The sequence below is a fragment of the Elephantulus edwardii genome, unplaced genomic scaffold, assembly GCF_000299155.1.
Source record: "Elephantulus edwardii isolate Elephantulus edwardi_28Jun2011 unplaced genomic scaffold, EleEdw1.0 scaffold00162, whole genome shotgun sequence".
NCBI classification, from domain to species: Eukaryota; Metazoa; Chordata; class Mammalia; order Macroscelidea; family Macroscelididae; genus Elephantulus; species Elephantulus edwardii.
The window spans coordinates 208240-229920 of record NW_006399912.1 but is presented as its reverse complement, the minus strand read 5'-3'; the positions used below and the strand labels follow the sequence as shown (position 1 = coordinate 229920).

Sequence of the window (21681 nt, the reverse complement as noted above, 5' to 3'; positions counted from 1 at the left end):
AGTTGACCATAGATAGATGGGTTGATCTCTGGATTCTCAATTCGATTCCATTGATCTATGTGTCTGTCATTGTACCAGTACCATGCTGTCTTTACTACTACGGCAGTGTAGTAGGATTTGAAATCAGGGAGTGAGATACCTCCTACCGTTCTTCTATTCTTAAGGAGTGCAAGCAAAACTTTTAACTGTGACTTTTATCCTCAGGGTTCCTCTGGTTACATCTTGCCACAGTCTCTTCACAGCAGAGCCTCTCAGTCTCTTTACAGTCTCTCCAGCACTGTCACCACCCTTTATTACAGTGTGGAAAGTACTCTCTTACATTGATTCCACAGCTGTTGATGATTTAGAAGACCATGTGTCCACTGTTTTTTGCTGGATTGGGTTTTTTTTTTGTTTTGGGTGTGTTTTTTTTAAGTTTCCTACTAGTTTATTTGTGTCCACTAGGAGCAAATGCAATGGCCAGAAAAGCCAATTTTCAAGTGTTCTGACACCCTAGTGGCTTGCTTTTTGTATGTAGTGTATGTTGAGGACTGGGTCATTGTGGTTTTAATTAGCTTTATCGTGGTATACCTAAACTCATGCTACCTATTGTTCTTGTGTATATCAGGTGGGAACCAACCCATAGCTGACCCTCTGGCAGGTTTTCAGAAGCAGTTAATCTCATGGGAGGAGATTGCCCTTCCTTCTCCTGTGGAGCAGCTAGCGGATTTGAAATGTGCTCCTTCAGGATTTCAGCGCAGCTTCTTTCCACTATCCACTTCCTAAACAGCATGCCTCTGGAAACTATACGAACTTTGAGGAACGATAATAGTTACAGAAAAGCCTCAGGAAGTCTTATGTTCATAGGGTCACTATGAGTCATGCTTGACCTGACAGCAATCAACAACAACAACAACATTGTGGTATAATTTACATACAGTAAAATTCAGGTTTTAATATGCAGTGCAGTAAACTTTGACAAAATGAATTAGTTGTATAACCAGTAACTGATAGAGAACATTGATCATTACTCTCGAGCCAGACACTCCTGCCTCACTCTGCGAGCGTACCTACGCTGTGCCACCATGAATAAGTAATATCAATATCCCAAGTTACCTGTAAAATGAAGATGGCATTTCTTACATTGCAAGTCTGTTTTAAGGATTGGACAAAATATGTGGCCAAGCTGTTAAAAATGAAACCAAAAATCTAAAAACTATTTATTATGGTCAAGTTTATTCCCACCATTACAGTCTCAATGAATACAGCTCATGCAGACTAAAACTACTCCAGAGGGTTTTCTTGCCTGTAATCTTTGTAGAAGTCGTTCTCTAGTCCTAGTGGATCTGAACTGCCAAGCTTCTAGTTAGCAAACGATCAAAAACTCCAGGCTTCATAACCAAACATTGTAACTCTACTCAATACACTGTAGTCAGTACTATTTTAAAAAATAAAAGTTGGCTTATGTTCTGATTCATGGCAACCCCACAAGTGTCAGAGTCACACTGTACTCAATGGAATTTTCAGTGGCTGGGAGATTTCAGAAGTAAATTGTTCTTTTGAGGAACATCTGGACATCCTCATACCTCAGACCTTTGGTTAACAGTTAAGTGTATTGAAAGTTGGCATCACCAAGGGATTCGCCTACTGGTTGAATGATATGATATGATATGATATGATATGATATGATATGATATATGATATGGATAGAAGAGTGTGACACCCTGTGTGGCACATGCAGGATTCTCAGTGCCTGGTTATCATGTGTGGTTCCTGGTTGCCTACCTTCCTTTCTTGCCTTGTTCCTCCCTCTCTCCCCCGCCTTTCTTGGAAGAATGGAAGGCGATGTCCCCTTTGTGCGAGGTCTCCATCTGCTTTGACCCTTTCACCTTTGAAAGAAGGCCACTCCATCAGGACATCAAGAATGTTTACGTCTGTGAAATGGAATGAAACTGTATGCTAGAAATCCACATTATTTCCCTTCCCCCCTGGAATGACCTGCTGAAATAAAGGTTAAATATTTCACTTGTCAACTTTAATTGGCTACATTACTAGTTGAGATCACTTAACTGAGGCTTTTTTAGTAGTTGGCTATTAAGAAAGTAATGACTGTCTGTCTTTACCCAGCAAGGTTGCAAATGATGTCTTTGGTTAAAGCTTGCAACTCCCGAGAGAACACTAGGAATTAGGGATTTTAGAAGCACATGGTACTTGAATGAGTTGTGCATGGGTTTCTGTTGGTTGGTTTTATTTTGTTCTTGAATCTTTTTCGAGTTTTCTTCTAAATGTTAGAGTATCTCACTTTCCACCTATAAACTGCCTTCAGAGTATAAAAGCATAGGAAGCAGCAGAGGGAAAGGCGTTCCTGTCAGTGGCTGAGGGAAGCTGGGCAGCCTTCTGCTGGCGTGCATGTCATCTCCCTGCTGGAGCTTGGGGAACATGCTGGCCTTCGGGAACTTCTATCTCATTTGCTAAGGTTAGCCAGACTTAAAGGAAGGTCATTTGCAGCCTCAGGAAGGAAGTGACATAAAATGTATTGACTAAATTCTTCACACTCTGATTAGAAACCACAGTGTATAGTGTATGCCCCACAAGCTGATGAAAGCAGCACATGGTGACTTCCCAGCAGGACACAAGGCCAAGCTTGACAGGTGAGTCTTGGCAGGGTGGCATCTGACAAGGAGCTTTGAAGATGCTAAAGAAGCAACCAGATTGTGTACACAGTAGAGAAAGGCCTGCTCTGTTTTTCACTAGCGAGGAAAGTGGTGGGGGTAGGGAGCAGAGGTCAAGAATACACAGATGTAGTCTGCAGATGGAGAGTGAGAGGGAGTGCATGAGGGAGGAAGGGCTAGATCAAATAGATTCAATTTATGGAGAATAGCTCAGTGAATCTCCATATACTCAGCTCTCAGCTTCAACAGCTATTACCATATGGTGAAGTTTTATTTCATCTACCTCGCCATCTCTTTAAAATATCACCACCAATGCCGTCCCTAGCCCAGAATCTTTTCAAGCAAATGGAAGACATACCTATAAACACTTATCTGTAACAGATAAGTACTTGGGTCACTCTTCCTAATGAAATTGGCTGCCGCCATTTGGAAATTGCATGCTTCCCAGCCCCCCTTCTGCGCTGGAATCAGGGCAGGCCAGTCCCAATGGATGGGCCTGTGGATGCGCTCAAGCATGTCACCAGTGTGGACCATGGGTGTCTGATGGAGTGATCAACCTGGTGACCATGCCCAGGGGTGGCATATCTGTGAGGTTCTGCAGCCCTGTGTTCTAAAATTCTCTCTGACGAAGGTGGCCGAGATGCTCAGATGACATCATGGTGCACAGCAGGCCCTCAGTGGGAGAGAACTTGCCTCATTGCATCGCTGCTGAGTCAGTTACTATGACTTGTCCTTCGGGGCTCATGCTTTCTGGAACATTCTACGGAACGTTGCATCATGTGTGTAGTGTCATTGTTTTGAGGGGTAAGAAGAACTGTTCTGGCCTCTTTGGCCCAGATGAGGGATGCTGTAGCCCTCCCAGTCAGGGGCCCTGCCACCCGAATGCAGGGTGGAGTCCGACGTTGCTCACTCAGGCTTGGATGTACTTCCTAGGAGCTTGGAAAATGCACATCATAGTAGTAATTGTTCTCTCAAACCTTGGGAACGCCAAAACCAAAAACCGCTGGAAAAAGGATTGCCAGTTTTTTTCTTTTTCCAAATGGTCATGTTTTTGTCTTTGAAATAAAGTATATATTCACTGGCATTTCATAAAAGAAAGGGCTGTTAACAACTAGATGAGTAGGAAGGGCTTCATGGCAAAGTGAAGGGCAGTCTTCCCAGAGAGGCAGCAGTGGCAGCTCTGGGCCACATACTGTGCTTTCATGAGGTGAGTTTGAGGGAACACTCAAGAGCAGACCAATTATGAGTGGGAAACCAGCAGTCTGTCGTTGAAGTCCACACACTGACACAGCATCACACAGATCGAGGTCCGATGGCCCCTGTGCTACCTGCTGCCAGAGCACATGGCAGGGTTTGACCTGTCAGGAGGTCGGCAGGCTTCTGACGAAGCTACTCTGAGAGCTGCGTAAGGATGTGGGTGCCATATAGATGGGACACAGCAGAGGAAAAGCCCTGTAGCAGACGGGAAGTTCTGGAAAAGAAACAATGGCCATGTGGCTTGAGGGCAGGCACAGGGCAGGGTGAGGGGTGAACGGATAGATAATGTGGACTGAAGAGGATGTCTTGGGCTGAGCCTCCAAGCCTTGGAGGTAGGTCAAGGATTTAGGGTTTTATCTGAAGAACACTCACTAATTCATTCATTGCCTTTGAGTCTGAACCAACTCCTAGCTGACTGTTCAGTATGTTTCCTACGCTGTAAATCACGCAGGAGGAGACTGCCCATCAAGCACCCACTAATAGATCAGAACCATGAGACAGGCATGACTTTTGCATAACTCCCTGTGGACTATGCTAATTGGTGATATGACTAGATTTGGGCGTCAAAGGACATTCTCTGATCTCAATGTAAAGAGTAGCTTTATGGGGATGATAATATGGCAGGTAGGTTCCTACCTCTTGGTCTTTGCTGTGGCTCTCTCTTCACCAGGTGCTTCCCGAGTGTTCCCATAAGGTGCTTCCGTCGGGTCTTTGCAGTTTGTCACTGATTCCTGGCCTCCCTCTTGAACATTGCAGTGGCTCTTTCTCCACCAGTTTTCTCCCTCTGTTTTCTTCTCCACATCTGGCATGCACTACATCACTGTCATCTGGTTTCTTTGCTCTCACCACACACACACAAGTATGCAAGCATAGGTAGCATGGAGTAGAAGGAACCCAAGTTGGAGTCTATGAAAATCCAGACCACTGCCAGCCATCACCCACGACACTGGTTAAAAGTATGTTATTGTTGATTCCTGTCGAGTTGAGCGTGACACAGAGCGACCCTATGAACAGAAGGCCTGAAGCCTTTCTATAACTATTGTCATTTATCAAAGTTCATTGAGTTTCCAGAGGCATGTTGTTTAGGAAATAAATGCCACTCTTGCCTTCAAACCTGTCTTAAACTGGAATTTCCACCAAACACTGTCTACCATGGGTATTGAGGTAACCTGGGGTTGCTGTGATGCTGAACCTTGTGCCACTGGGATGTCAAATATACCAAAATGGTGACCCATGATGGATAAAAGTAGAGTTCTCTAAACCCACCTGAACTGTCCTACATTGTGCTGCGTGGTTCCATACACCTAGGTAGAAAGTCAGGGAGTTTTATAGACCACAAAGGATTTAGATCTTTTTTTCTTTTTTTTTTTTCCCCCGAGAGGTAAGTAAAAGATTCTGTTTTTTTCTAGAAGTGGGGAAAATTAGTTTAAAGTAAGTCTTCATTTTGCAGTCACATCTGTAAAAATACTTTGTAGTTGACTTGTCTGTCACCGTCGATGTCTGCTTTCTAATCATTCCATCTACTTCTGCATCTGTTAGTTTTTCCCGTTTGTCGTGAGGTGACACTGTGGCACTGATGTAACTGTTGCCATCCTTGTCAAAGACTTGGAACGCCTCGCGGACTTCTTCACAGTTCTTGTCTTTCATATTTTTAGCCATCATAGTCAAGAATTCTGGAAAGTCAGGGGTGCCATTGCCTTTAGCATCCACTTCATTGATCATATCCTGTAATTCTGCATCTGTTGTGTTCTGACCCAGTGACCTCATGACGGTTCCAAGTTCCTTTGTTGTGATGGTGCCGTCACCATCTTTATCGAATAGAGAGAAAGCTTCCTTGAATTCCTTGAATTCAGCAATCCGTTCTTCGATCATTCAGAGAGCCAGCAATGGGAGAGGATTTAGATTTTTGATAGCAAGTTATAGTCACAGTCCAGAACATGAAACAGAAGCAGAGTTTAATTCTCAGATGAATAGAGTGGTATGCTGGAGTTCTGATCCCTCTGCAGCTTCCTCACCTACAGGGATTTCCCATGTGGAATGGTCAGATCCACAGGATCCTGGCTAGAAAAACTCCGTGTGGACCTTTTGTGTCCTGTACCATGATGCCCCTGCCTGGCCATGCCTTCTAGGCAAGGTGCTCACCCTTTCTGAACAGAGGCACCTCAGCTCAGAAGGAGAAAGCATCAGGAGGCATACATGCCTGTGGCGGCCCCTGTAAGGCCCAAGGAAGGCTGTGCATAAATAGCTGGTGGACAACAGCTGTTCTGTAGTTTCCATCCCCACATGAGTTCTGGGACAGTTCCACTCACTGTGACCCATTGCTTTCTTGTAGTACTCAACCTGCCATCCCAGTTCCTAACATTCCACACCCTCATCCCACAACACTGGGCCCAGAGAGCCATTTTTCCTAAAAGTACCAAGAAGTGTCCCTAGCAAGTTCTTGTGGTTTGATTGCAAGTCCACGAGAACCTGAGTTCACTAATGCGCACCTCTGCATGACCAGCGATTGCCTTGTGATTCCGTTAGTCAGTTTTGGAAAATTCTCAGTCCAGGTGAAAAATGAGGTAACATGTAACAAATATTATGAAAGACTATTTTCAGGATGTAACATATTCTGCAAGACAAGTGGTCTGTACTTTTGAACATTGTGAATGTTATGAAATACCAAGAAAGACTTTTTTTAAAAAACAAACAAAGCTACCTAGGAAAACATTAAAGATGCCTAACAAACACATGAAGAAAGGTTCAAAATCCCTAGTTCTCAGAGAGTTGCAAATCAAAACAACTGTGAGATACCATCTCAACCCAGTAACAATAGCAAAATTTAACAGAACAGTGAACAACAAATGCTGATGAGGTTGTGGAGAAACTGGAACTCTTATTCACTGTTGTGGGAGTATAAAATTGTACAACCACTATGGACGGCAGTATGGAGCTTTCTCAAAAAGTTGGAAATAGAAACACCATTTGACCCAGCAGTTCCACCACTGGGAATATACCCTAAAGAAATAAAAACTGCCACCCAAACAGATATATTCACACCTATGTTTATTGCTATGTTGTTCACAATAGCAAAGTGATGGAAACAACCAAAGTGCCCATCAATAGATGAATGGATAGAGAAGTGGTATATTCACACAGTGGAATACTATGCAGCACTTAAAACAAGGAACTAAAAAAAAACCAAAAAAACAAGGAACTCATAAAATATTGTACAAAATGGGTGACCTTGGAGGACATGCTGAGTGAAATATCAGTCACAAGAGGACAAATACTGCATAGTGCCACTGTTACAAAATAGGACTGACATGGGGATTGGGAGGAAACTAAGAAAATAAGGCATATATAATGTACACTGCACTGAAACAGATGAAGGAAAAGACTGTTTAAAAAGAATATATGAGTAGGTATTACTTGCATGACAACAATCCAAAATAAAAGCTGCATAGCAAGGTGGCTGGGGTTGGGGGTGGGTAGGAAACTGCAAAAAGAATTATTTTTAAAGATAAAAGCAAACTGGGAGGGATTGTTTTTGTTATGTGCCATCAAGTTGCTTGTGACTCATAGTGACCCTGTGTCCAAGAACCCTAAACCCTGCTCTATCCTGTGACAACCTCACTGTCTCCAACACACCTACTCCCATTACCTCAACCACTGAATTGATCCATCTTACCGAGAGTCTTCCTCTCCTGCTCTGTCCCTCCACCCTCCCAAGCATGACGTCCCTTTCCAACATGGTCCCTCCTTGCAACATGTCCAAAGTATGTCAGACAAAGCTTCAGAATCCTTGCCTCCAAGGAACAGCCAGGCTTCACCCTCTCCAGGTTTTCTATCATCCCTAGTCACTTCCAACTCTCCGATGCATAGCACGCAATTGTGAAGACTATAGCCCAAATCAGGCGCACCTTAGTGCCTGACATTGTTGCTCTTCAGTACTCTGGAGAGGTCCCTGACAGCTGACTTTCCCAGTGCGATTTGTCTCTTGATTTCCTGGCTGCTGGTACCAAGAGTGTTGATTACAGAGCCAAGCAAACTATAACAGTTAACTATTTCAATCTCTTCACCATCTGTAATGATGCTGCTAATTGGCCCAGTGGTAGGAATCTTTCTTTTCTTGATGTTGAACTTCAATCTGTATTGAAGGCTGCAGTCCTTGACCTTCTGCAGCAAGCACTTCAGGTCCTCCTCAGTTTCAGCAAGCAGGGTTGTGTCATCTGCATAACACAGGTTGTTGATGAATCTTCCACAAATCCTGATGCCACATTCCTCCTCACACAGCCCAGCATCCTGGATGGTCTGTTCTGCATACAGATTGAAAAGGTATGGAGACAAAATAATCCCTGGCAGACCTCTTCCCAATTTTGAACCATGCAGTGTCTCCTTGCTCCATTCTGATGACTGCCTCTTGGTCCAAGTATAGGTTTTGCATAAGCATAATCAAATGTTCTGGGATTCCCATTCTTCTCAGAGTGAGCCACAGCTTGTTGTGATCCACATAGTCAAAAGCCTTTGTATAGTCAGTGAAGCACAGGTAGTTCCTCTGGTATTCTCTGCTTTCTGCCAACATCCATCTAACATTAGCTATAATATCCATAGTACCATGATCTCTTCTAAACCCAGCCTGCACATCTGGCAGTGTGCAACAATGAATGAATGGAAATCCAAATTCTCTATAAATTTTTGTTAAAATCTAAAAAACCCCAAAAAACTTAGAAAAGAAAAAACCCAACCCTGACAGTCATGAATCTAGTTTAGGCCTTGGATTTGGAGGGGGTGGGGATGGGGTCTAAGTAACTTTAAAGAATGTTTGGAGGTTGTTGTTGTTGTTGTTGTTATGTGCCATCGAGTCGCTTGCGACTCATAGCGGCCCTATGTACAACATCCCTAAACTCTGCTCTGTCCTGTGCCAATCACACTGTCTCCGATATACACCCATCCCAATTACCCCAGTCACTGAGTCAGTCCACCTCATAGAGGGTCTTCCTGTCCTGCGCTGTCCTGTCCCTCCACCCTCCCAAGCATGATGTCCCTCTCCAAGGACTTGTCCCTCCTTGCAACATGTCCAAAGTATGTCAGATGAAGCCTCAGAATCTTTGCCTCCAAGGAGCAGCCTGATTTGACCCTTTCCAGGATGAATCTGTTTGTTTTCCTAGCAGTCCATGGTACCCTCAATATTTGCCATGTTGCTCCCCTGGAGCATGTGGAGGATTCAAACCTCATGCCTTCAGGATCGCAGTGCAGCTTCTTACCACTAGGCCAAGAGAGAGCAAGCAAATGAGACTATATATTAATAACCTATGATGAGTCTAGGCAAAGGCTATATGTTGAAGAAGGGTCAGGGAGAGAGTCATTGAATATGCAAAGTTAGATTAATTGGGGTAGGAGGGTGAATTGCGTGTAATATCTAAGACCCACAGCCCTAGATTCAGGAAAGCCTGGATTGGAGTCCCAGTCATGTGACTCAGGCAGATGTGTCAATCTCTCTGAGCCTTTTTTCCTCATCTTCACAGTCGAGACAGCAGTGCCTGCCTCTAGACATGTCAGGAGACTTAAAGAGAATCCCTAGAAAATCCTCAGTGTCACGCTTACTGTGGAAACTTTCGTAATAAAAACCCTCATTAGCATTCATCATCTTGGCTGCACGCTGGGCAGAGTCAAATTTGTTTTCTCTTTGGAAGGGTCCCCGCAGGCATTTGGACAGAGCTTGGCCTCCCAACTGTGTCTGTCCAGCCGACACACTGAGAAGTGCCGGAGGTCACACAGGCTTGTGAATTAAGCGTTAAGTTTCCTGAAAAGATGACTTTCAGGAGGAGGGGGTGGAGGGCCTGGGCCTTGTATCCGAAGTGCAGGTGGCAGGGCGGGCTGAGGCGCATCCAGAAGGCTCCTGGGGGCAGGTCCAGTGTTGAGCTTGGAATCCCAGGCAAGTGAGCACCACTGCTGAAGTGATAGATGTTGTGCACCCGGAATCTGAGAGGCCGGGACACACATAGCATTTGAAGCATGGGAATGCATGGCAGCTTTGTGGCTTCTTCCCCCCAGTCCCCCACCTCTTGTCTCCTTGTTTTGTTCTATCTTTAAAGGGAGTAGAGTCTACATAGGGTCTGCTCCATGGAGATGCATAGGAGGCACCTGCCTTGCCCGTCACCCACCCTTCCTGCTCAGAATCACTCCTGAGCCCTCTGCTCCTTCCACCACCCGGCATCAAAAGTTGGCCTCTGCACTCCTAACTGGCCCCAGTGTTTCATAGCCTGCAAAGTATTTTCTGTTGGTGTCTTAGTCCATGGCCTTCCTAACTTCTGTCTGTGCCCTATGCTGCCTTATAGCTAAAAGGCGTCTAACTTGTCCTCAGAGTCCCTGCATGACCTAAATGGTTGAACTCTTAACTACTGGCTGAAAGTTTGGCCCTTTATACCTACCCAGGAGCCTGAGAAGAATGGCCTGGCCTGCTCACATAAGTCACCATGAGCGGCAATCTACAGTTCCTGATAACATTGATAGTCACAACACTGTGAGCTCCTTGGTCACCTGGAGCTAACCAGAGCACCTGTCCTGCCTAGTGTCTTCCTGCACCTGAGCCCACCTGCCCCAGCCTGTGCTTCACCCCTCGGCCCAGGCTGTCTCCTGCCTGACGTGCCTTCCTAAGGTCCCTGCAGGGTAGGTGACACCCATCTGCTTTCCTTGTCCACCTTGTCTTGAGCACACAGTAGGTACTGGACAAAGGCTTGTTGACCTTAACCACTAGGCTATAGCTGTCCCTTTAATTATTTATGCATTCTTAAGGCGCTTTCATGAACATCAGAGTGGCATTTCCAAATGTTGTCTTGAGTAATTTATGACCATTGGATTGAGAAATAAAAAGATGTGTTTACCATCAGCATATATCTGAATAGTCAAGAGACTGCTTCCCAATGAAATACAACCAAGATTCTTAAACTACCTTGGCGTTTTTAAAAATACAGATTGTTTTGTTGTTAACAATGAGTTTCTCAGAACCATTTTACCTATCTTGGGGATAAATGGCCCTTCAGATTTTTTGGGTTTTAGTTTTGGTTTTTGACCCCATTTCAAAATTGGTCCCTGAACTAATCAGGGAAAAGCATATTTAAATTACCCCACTAACTCTCTGAAGGGACAGAAAACAGAGAATTCACAGCATTTCCCCTCTCTCTATGAATTAGACTTCTCCGTGTGCTTGATGAATAATAGTGCTGGCCTCTTTTCAGAAATGAAGTCGAAATACGGAGAAATGAAATTTGTGTCTTATAAACTGACTGGAAATGTGATTATAATACAGCTGTCAGTTTTGTTCAAGTGGACAATTTTTAAGTAAATCCAATTGCAGCGGCATTTGGTTCTTTCAAAGCAGGGTGATGTAGCTGTTTCCTGCGTATTGATTATTTGATTGGTACCTGTCTGCTGGACGTATTTTTTTTTCCTCAGTAGCATTCATTGATGTGGTTTAATGTATATTCCTGTAATCTTTCCCTGTTTTATAAACTTACAATCATAATTGAGCTACATTAGAGAGGCACGATCTGCTGAAATCACAAGGTCGCCTAATGGCGGTGCCCTTGGTTGTTGGTTTATGGGTTGGAGTGGTCCTCGGGCAGTTCTTCTGAAAAGATAGAGCGCATTTCTCTTTCTCCGCAGAGTAACATTTCTCGATTCCATCCTGTGCCCTGGGAAATGAGGCCATCGAGTGTTAGACTTCTTGATTCTTTGCCTGTGAAAATCGGTATTTCTGCTGAACACAGTCTGCAATTCAGATGTCTTCTCCAAATCCCAGTTCTTCCTGTACATTTGAAAATGGACCCATGGACTGTGACTTCTCAGATCAGAGGGGCTGGCTTAGCTGCGTCCCCGGAGCACAGTCTTATCAGCCTTCCCAGGAATCAGGGAGAGGACAGATTCTGGCTGTGGCTGCATCTCTAGTGGTGCACAGCCTGGGCCTTACCACCATGAGCTGAGTGTGTGTTCTCACCTCAGTGACTACAGACTCTTCCCATCTGTGGAATGGAGACTCAGACCACCCTGGAGGGCAGAGTCCTCTGGAGCCTCTGCATTGTTGGCTAACAAAGACTCATCTCAGACTGCTGGTAGTGCAATGGTGAACCATTGAGTTGGAACCTTCCCATAGCTGACCACCCAGTGGATTTTCAGAGGCAGTTTACATAGGAGGGGATTATCCATCTTTCTCTCACAGAGTAGCTGGTGGTTTTGAACTGTGTACCTTTGAGTTGTGCTCAGGCCTTTTGTTCATAGGGTCATCTATGAGTCATCTACGACTCGACGGCACCTAACAACAACAACCACCACCTTTGAGTTGACAGCACTAGGCCTTACCACTAAGTCAGCAGAGCTCCCTCATCTCAAACTGTACGTATCAAAACCTGACCTTTGGTGTTTTAATCCAAATCCTACTCCTCCCAGAATGGGTCTTCCCCAACCCAAGAGATAGCTGGCCCACCTTTCCAGGTGCTCAGGCCACGAACTTTGGTGGATCCTCGTCTCTCTCTTTTTTTCCTCGTATATACAACCAAGCTATCTGTAGATCCTGCTCACACAAGCTTCAGAACATATCCAGAACCTGTCCGCCCTGCACCACCACGAGAGCCTCCATTCTAGTCTAGACCTCGGCCCCAGCAGCAGCGCTCTCCACTGGGGCACCAACTCCCTCTGCTGCCCTTTCCTTACCAGCACCGGATAGCATACTTACAACATGGACACCAGAGTTGGCCCCACTTGATGGGTGCTCTCCTAACACACCGACTGTCTCTCCCTCACTCTGCCACTTGAGCCCCACACAGGGAGGTGGGAGGCTGCCACTTGGCATCTTCTTTAGGGTGGCTCCCTGCTCCCCCACTGCCTCGTGGTGCCAGCCTTCTTCACCACATGTAGCTGAAGGAGGATGTAGTCAGAGAGTTGTCTCAGGAAACTGGAAATCACGGGGCGATCAGTTTCAGGGTTAATCCTGACTTTCAAGATGTCCTGGGCCCCAGCCCACTTGGTGAGGTTGCCTGGGGCTGTGCCCACAGAGCAGCTCGTTTGGTAGTAGGGTAGCTGTCTTTCCCCCCACCACACACCCACCTCCCACCGCCCCACCTGCCCCCAGCTCAGAGGCCAGTGAGGTGACACGGAATCCTGGGGGTGATTCCAGCATGAGAGGAAGCTTGACTTCTGGTCATGATAGCTGTTCAACCACAGAATACCCAAAACAAGCCTCTGGGGAGACTGAGCCAGTGGCAGACACCGTGACCTTTACCAGAGGGTGCAGCCAGGAGAACACGCCCCCCCTCCTCAGGAAGTGGGCGGACACGCTTCCCACCACCTGTCCTTCACCTGCCCCATCCCACCTCCACCAGGCCTCGCTTTCTACCCACCTCAGTGCGCACTGGGAAGAACAGGGATGAGGAAGCAAACCAGCACCTCCTAACCCAAAACGTTCCCTTTACGGTTTAGGAGGATCCCAAGAAGCATTGTCACTGAGAGTCCCAAAGAAGGATCAAAACCAAGGCAGGAAGCACACAGGTTGGCAAAGCGTGACCGTTGTTACTGTGTACAGTCAAGTCAGAACCAACTCATAGCTGACTCTCCAGCTGGGCTTTAGAGGCTGTACATCACGTGGGAGATTTCACCTGGGAGGAGATTGCCCGTCTTTCCATCATAGAGCAGCTGGTGGATTCAAACCTCGAATCCTTAGGTTGCCAGCACGGTTGATTTAAAAAAAAAATATAGATATACTTGTTTGGCGCGCTCTGGTGGCCTAGTGGCAGGAAACTGCACTGCAATCCCAGAGGTGCGCGGTTCAAATCCACCAGATGCTCTGCTGAAGAAGGAGGAACAATCGCCTCCTGTACCAGTCAGATCCAATTTGACGGTACACACACAATCAATCGAGTTTAAAAAAAAAATACTTGTTTATGTACAAAGTTCTTATCCATTGGTTTTCACACCACATCTTTCCCATTTGCTTCACCCACCCCTCCCTCCACCCATCAAATTGTGTGACCTTATGATTAACCACTCCTGTCCCCCACCCATCCTCACGTCTCTGTGCCCACCATCTCCCACCTTGAATCCTCATACTCGTTCTACAGTACTGGTCTTGTACAATAATTGTCCTTATGGGACGGAGTTAGTTTCACTCAGCACAATGCTCTTCAGTCCCTCCCAAGTTATGTGGTAATCTACAAAATCACTGCACCTGCGTGCTGTATAGTATTCCACCGTGTGAGTGTACCATAATTTCTTAATCCATTCAATTGTACTTAGACATTTGGGCTGTTTCCATGTTCTTGCGATGGTAAATAATACTGCTTTGAACAAATGGTCTAAAATCTCTCTTTGTACCTCAGTTCTCATTTTCTTGGGGTATATTTCAAGCAGTGCAATAGCAGTATCATATGGATGGAATTTCTTTGTTCAGTTTTTTGAGGAAGTGCCAAACTGCCTTCCAGAGTGGTTGTACCATTTTACAATCCTGTCTCTCCACATCCTCTCCAACGCTTTTTACTTTCTGTACTGTTAAACTTTGCCACTGTTACTGGAGTGAGATGGTAACTCATTGTGGTTTTGACTTGCATCTCTCTTATTGCTAGTGATTTTTTGAGCATTTCTTCATATGTCTGTTAACCATCCGAATTGCACAGCTCTTTTAGCATTAAGCCACTAGAGCTTTCTGGAGTGACAATGAAGCCTCCTTCCTTTATTTAAAAAAATAACAAGAAAGCAGGCATCGTACTTGAAAAGGAGAGGTCTCTCCGGCCAAAGGTGGCAGAGTGTCTGAGCCGGAGTACCCCTGGTGCCCAGAGTGCGCCAGCACAGCCGGAGCCTACACTGTTTTCCAAGTGAACATCAGCTGTTGTTTGCAGTGTGGAGCTTTTCAGAAATATCCAGAATACTGAGCTCTGGACAGTTGAAAGCTTCGCTTATTATTTCCACTCTGACCAGCTGGAAAATAGGAGTGGAAATTGGTTTGTCACTCTGCCCTCGCAAGAGGCTGCTCCTCCAAAGAGTGGCGCTCATCTAATTCCCGTGAACTCTGGGAGCAGCACAGAACCAAGTGGTGGGAGGGTGATGGTTTTCAGGCTTGGGGCTGGCTGTGTGAGAAGGCCACGGTGGAGGATCCAAGGTGTGCCTTAAAATCACTCTAGGAGCTTCAGAAACTCTTTTTGCTTAAGCCCTTATTTCACCAAGTTCTTCTGATTCATCGGTTCCAAGGCCAGTGCCTAGAATCTGCCTTTTTACACACTCCCTTAAAAGATTCCACTGTGCAACCAGTGATGAGACCACTGGGCTTGGGCTCAGAGAGGACTTTTCTGGAATTTGATCTCTGTTTGACCACCCTCTGAATCTCAGTTCCCTCCAGCAGCTCACTTGCCCACCCCCAGTCATCCATGTGTCACCAAGGAGCCATTGTGGTGGCTCAGTGTAGTGGTGACATCTCTCTCTAAGTTCTGGAGGTGCCTCCTGGGGTGCAGTGAAGCTTGGGAAGTCCCAGTGCTCAGTGTCAGGGAAGAACAGCTGAGCTTCCCTCCAGGCCTGAAAGAAGCCTAGGACATGCGGTCCCAGTGAAGACAGTGGTTGACTTGAACTTGGGTTCACCTGTGTAGAAGCCAGAAGACATTACCTGGATACTGCAGGGCAGCTCAGGGGAGAGGCAGGAGCACCCAGGCCCACAAAGCCCGTCACAAGTCCCTATCAGCCCTGCAGACTCCCCGTGTTCCCCATCTTTCCTCTCTCCCCTCTTCTTGAATCATGCAGTTGAATGTGTTAAGTTAACCATGCGTACGTTTTACCGCTCACTTAAAAAACACAAAACCTAAACCAGTTGCTGTTGTGTCTGAATCACGGTGGTCCCGTGCGAGACACAGTTATGCTCCACACGGTCTCCAGGGGCCAGTTTTGGAAGGCAAGCATCAGGATTTACGGTGAATTTGTGTCTCCAATCTTTCTTTGGTGCCACCTCGAGGACTCTGCTTTTGCTTTAAGACAATACACTGAGTCTCTCAAGCCTTGGACACCCTGTAGGGGGGGAGGTCCTCAGTGATGGCTACATGCCCCAGCCAGGTACTCCCCCCCCCCAGCTCCAAGTGTGTGCTCCATCACCAAACTGCCCTGTGCGTAATTGAACCAGGCAGGGCTGAGGGACCAACGTCAAGTCATACTCTGCAGCACTAAAACCCCAGGCGTCGGTCCCTCACTCTGCTGGTCGCCCTGAGTCAGCGCCAGTCCTGGAAACAGCCTGTTTTCTTTCAGGCAGAGTCGTAAAACTTTTTTGTGAACAGACGGAGAGTCAGACGGCCAGACCGGGAGGCAGAGGGAGAAGTCAGTGGGGCTGAGCCCGACTTCCCAGTCCTCAGGCCTCTGTGAAGTCATTTATTTACCATTAAGCTTAAAGTACCATCTCCTCCTCTAGCTCTCCATCTGGTCAGGACATCATTTCTTCACCAGGTTCAAGGTGAGCTAGATCTTGCCAGGTCTAGCCCTCCCCTTGCCAAGTCCCAGAGCCACATCCTGATTTTTAACCTCGTGTGTCCATGTTATCTTTCTCATTCATCTGAATCTTTATCGCTCATACCGAGGCCTTCAGCTTTATAGTGTGCTTTGCATTTCTCTAAATGCAATTGGGGGTTTTCCAGGGCTGCATAAAGCCAGGAAATATGCATGTCATTTAAATGACTCTGGTTAACCTTTACCCTTTAGCTTGCTGGCTGCTCATAAAGCTCTCCTTCCTCACCCAGATAGTTTGCATTCTCCAGAGCCACAAAACTGATGAAGACCTGCAGCTCTCTTTGTAGCCCTGCTGGGCCCCTTCCCTCTGTGGCCTCCGCTCCAGGGCCCCTGGTGCCAGACTCGCAGAGGAAGCCGGAGGTGGCAATGTGACTCTCAAGGCCTGTGGAGAGGAAGATTCCAGGTTTATGCAGCACTGTTACTGCTCCCTGAGATCTCCTATACCCCCCAGATTCTGCTGCTTCCTTTCCTGTTACTACGTCTTCTGCAGTAACAAGTAGTAATGGTAGTAGATATCATCAATCCGTTTCCGCAAGCAGGACACCGTTCTAAGTATTTGACCCAAGTTAACTCATAGAACTCTCACAACCTTTTGTCAGGTTGTGCCAGATGCCGTTGTTATGCCCGTTTTACAGACGAGCACTCTGAAGCACAGCGAGGTTAAGTAACGTGTCCAAAGTCATTCCCTGCCAGGAAGTGGAGAAGCCAGGTTACAAATGAATGATTCTGACTCTAGAACTTACACCTGGACTCTAGGCTGGAGCCCTCTGTGTACATATTCACTCATACACACATCTGCCTGGCCATACATCTGTCCACCCACTTATCCAGCTGTCTCTGAGTTGTAAGGCACCAAGCTAGTTGATAGACATACAAAGAATAAGACACAGACAGCTGATGACATCCTGACACGTGGACATAGGTACGTCTAGAAGGCCTTCAAAGGAAAACAGGGAGAGTGGAGGGTGCTTGAGGATAAACAGGCCCAGAAAATGCTTCTGAGAGCCCAGCTGTCTCTGAGCTGAGCCTTACCTGCAGATATACAGGTTGGGAAGGAACAGTGCAGGCAGAGGAAGTGTCTGAGTGAAGACTTGGAAGTTGTGTTTGGTGTACCTGGTCAGTGCTTCATGCCTAGAACAATGGATAGTGCATTAGTTTTCTCCTGCTGCTGTAACAGAGTCTTATAAATTTGGGAATTTAGAATGGTACTCATTGATTATCTAAGTCAGAAATCTGTTGTGTGTGTCTCAGTGGGCTAAACCAAGGTATTGGTAGGGTTGTGATTTTTTTTCTGGAGGTTCTCGGAGAGAACTTGTATCCTTGCCTTTTCCAGCTTTTGAAAACCACACACATGCCTTGGTTCCTGACCCTTGCCAGTGATGGCAGGTTGAGTTCTTCTCTTACCATATCACTCTGATCTCCTATCTCCTCCCTCTTACCTCTAAGGATTCTTATGATGACATTGAGCCCACCCATATAATCAGGGATCTGACCACATGGCCTTCAATTGAATCATGTCTTGAAATTTCTTGGGCCTCAGAAGGTGACATTCTCAGGTTCTGGGGATTGGGAGGTGGGCAACTTTGGGGGTCATTATTCTGATCACAAAAAAGGGAAGTGGGAACTGATGGCAGGTGGGCCTGCAGGTTCGGCAGAGGTGATCCCTGACGCCCTGGTGGTTGAGGGTTACCTGAGAACCAATGACAGACAAACAGGCAAGGGACTGTTAGTTACCCTTCAGATACTCTTCAGTTCTATGCCTGGGCCTTGACCCCTCAGCCCCCGTGCAAGGCTGAGGCCTGTCCAGCAAAAACCATGAACTCCTTTAGTCTAGGCCCAGGGCCGTACATTGCTTAAGACTCTTCTCTCTCTCTCATGTCTCAGGGGGTCCTTGGTCTTTGCCCATTGACACTCCCAGTGGCCACTCCCAGTGCCGGGCACCTAGCCACTTCCTGCTTGCCTCACCACCCTTCCCCTTAGTTTCTCCTGGCAAGGTGTTTGCTGTCGTTGGTACTGTCCCCAACAGCTCCAGCTCTCGACTCCCCAGAGGAGGAGGTTCAGGCATCACTCTCCATGGTCTTTGACCATTCAATCCTAGACCACCCCTTACACAGGCACCCTCAGGTCCCCAAGCCGAGCTGGTGGTGGTTGTTATTATTGATTGCCTTCGAGTTGAGCACGACTCATAGCAACCCTATGAACAAAAGGCCTGAAGCCCCTCTACAACCATCAGCATTTATCAAAGTTCATAGTTTCCAGAGGCAAGTTGTTTAAGAAGTGGATGCCACTCCTGCTTCCAAACCTGTCATTGCTTATCCCCATGCCCCATCTATCCTGGACATTTCCCCCCTCACTTTGGTTCCCTGAGGCACAGAAGGGAATGGGCCTTCTCTGCAGCCACTTCTGGCCAGCACAAACATCAGACAGAAGTCTAAAGGAGGTCTTACAGGGGCTCCTTCTCCAGGAAGAGAGAGACTCGAGAATTCCTTCCCATCTTCAACGGAGCTGATGCAGAATGATGAGGTTCTTGAGGAAAGCGGTGGGATTTGAAAATCAAATAAGTGGAAATCTTTTGTTTGTGTTTCACGAAACAAGAACCTCGTTGACCATGATAGGAACTCCTTCCCAAGCTGGGCCTTTAGTATATGTATGAAAATTGAGATTCTGCAGAGTTCTGCAAATGCCTTTCTGGAGTTTGACAACTTTGTTAAAAAACAAACCACAGTCCCCATAGATACTGACTGTGGTGCGTCTCTGTGTGTGTGCGCATGTGCACACACACTGATGTGCACATATGGAATGGGAAATCATGGGTAACTTGCTTTGTAGAAATCCACGGCTGCCTGTTTACTGTTACTCAGCGCTTTGAGTGTGGGGACCGTGGGACTCACGGGCAGTTGCCGCTTCCCCTTCAAGCAAGCTTCTACCCAAGAAGTTCCAGGTTCATGCTTTCACTTCTTCCCCTGCAGTGAGACAGTGTTTCTCATGAAAATAGGTAACACTCCCCTATTCCTTCTCCCACACTGGATGAGACCAGGATGACACCAAATTTGGGATGAGAAATGAGGGGTTAGAAGTGAAACTTGAGCCATAGTTCCCAGTGAACTGAGAATAGCAGTGCAGCAGATGGAGGAGGCCAAAGGGTCCCCTTGTCCGCCAGGCAGCTGATTGCTGAGTGGAAACTGTGTGTCCCCTGGGCCTGGCCGTGAAAGGTTAAAGGTTCAGATAAACTCAGCAGCATTGCTGAAGAGAGGCCTGGTGCTCTGCTCCTGAAAGATCACAACCATTGAAAACCACCTGCCTAGCCAGGAATCCACATCGGCTTGATGGCACCAAGTATTTTGATTGGGTCTCTTCACCGTATCTCTCAAGCCTGCTCTCTCTCCTGAAAAGAGAGCTGTCATCCTTCCCCAAGTTGAATTAACTCCCAGCTGTGACCAGCTAGCAGGGCCCTCCCACTCTGGATGGAGCTCCTTATTCCACCTCCACACACACACACACACACACACGGAATTCTTTATCTTGCAGTTAATCCGTGTCCTTGTTTTGCTGTGGGTATACATGTGGCTGCAGTCAGTTACACGTTGGACTGAACACACTTAGAGCTGGCGAGCTGGCTGTGCTTTGACGGTCCCCATTCCAGTTAGGGTGGATGTGGGAGCTCCCCGGTGGGACTTGAGGGTGTGGCTCCTCCTCCAGCAGATACTTGAATTTACCCCACTGGCCGCAGTCCTACCCCACACTAGAAGATTTTTGGAAAACCCATTCAGTGAGAAATCTTATAGCCAGAAAGCTGGCTGAATGGACAGGGGCAACAGGAACTGCCAGCGAGAGTTTATTGTGTGGCAGGCACCTTCAGAGAGTCACTTTAGAGGTCCTCACTGGAAAGGGCTGAGCCAGTCTCTGACCCCAGGACCACCCTGTTCCAGATCCCGTGCCCTCACCACACACCACCATGACTCCACTCAGCCACTTTGAGCCCTGGAGTCATGTGGTTCCTCTGTGCACATAATTGGGGTGGGGATAACACTCCCACAAAAACAAAACCCAAGTCCATTGCCTTTGAGTTGATTCTGACACATAGAAACCCAACAGGAGCAAGATGCCCCACCTCTTCCTCTACCAGAGCAGCTGGTGAGTTCAAACCATCGACCCTCCAGGAAGTGGCTGAGCGTTCTCTCCTAAGCATTCCAGCATTGATTTGGGCTAGAAGAGGGTAAGAGCCCAGAATAAACACACCATGCTGGTCCATCGCCACAGCCTACCCGAACCATGATGAGTCCTCTCTTCCTACCCCCTCTCAGCTGCGAGGGTGGGAAAGGCTGTTGAAAAGGGAATCATTGAATTATCATGATGATGACGAAGAACAGCTTGAATCTCCTGTATGTATCACTTGCAGGGCTGGGGACCCGGTAGTGTATGAGCTTAGATGCATTGGCAGGGACTTGGGAGCTGGAACTATGCCCCTTGTCTGTAGAGGGCTGCCATGTTCCACTTCAGGTCTTCATTCTTTGACGTATGTCTAGTATTCTCCATTCACCAGTAGGCTTATGACCTGGTGTTTGCCTGGGACCTCAGGTCCTTCGTGGTCTGACTCATAGCCTCCTCTCCATCCACACCACCCCATTCAGGCACCTGCCACCGGAGCCTCTAGATTGTTAACCATGCCACGGCCATCCCTGGCACCCTTCAGATCCCTGCGCCTGGGTTACTGCTCAGCAAACACTTTCGGGCCCCAGCTTGTGCCTTGGCACAACTCGCTGGCACCAGGTCTCTGCGCGGCATTTCTCTTCTCTTTTGTGTGCTTATTTGATTGACATACCTGTCACGGTGCTTGGAGTCAGAAACTCTGGCTGTTCTAGTCACCATTGCGTCCCAGGGCTGACAGTTCAGTGGGATGTGTCAGATGTGAGCGAATGGAAATGAGAGATGGGGTTAGGAGCAGAGTGCTTCCCTGAGGACACTGGCCTTTACTGCAGCGGGCACGCCCACGCCGAGGTGCCCGGCCCACCGCCATGCTTGACAAACAACAGGCCTGCTCAGTCCCTTCTCTCTGGGAAGCTGGGATGAGATCCAGTCTTTACTCGAGGGCCAGCATTCATTTCTGAACTCGCCCTCGCTGCATGAGTCATCCCCACCGTGGAGCAAGGCACTTTTTAAACTCTGAAGGTCAACCAGTACATCAAAATATCTAGCATACCCGTGCTCTGCTCTACCAGGCCCTCCCTCCACGCCCGCTGAGATGTCTGCCCTTGTTCAG

The 21681-nt window shown here is 47.2% G+C and overlaps 1 protein-coding gene and 1 pseudogene across 1 annotated transcript in view; one reads left to right on the top strand and one right to left on the bottom strand.

Moving 5' to 3' along the window:
* Positions 1-21681, top strand: part of CLEC16A (C-type lectin domain family 16, member A) — a 262635-nt gene that overhangs the window by 136738 nt on the left and 104216 nt on the right. The gene's annotated exons all lie outside the window — the stretch shown is intronic.
* Positions 5359-5780, bottom strand: LOC102855261 (annotated as a pseudogene).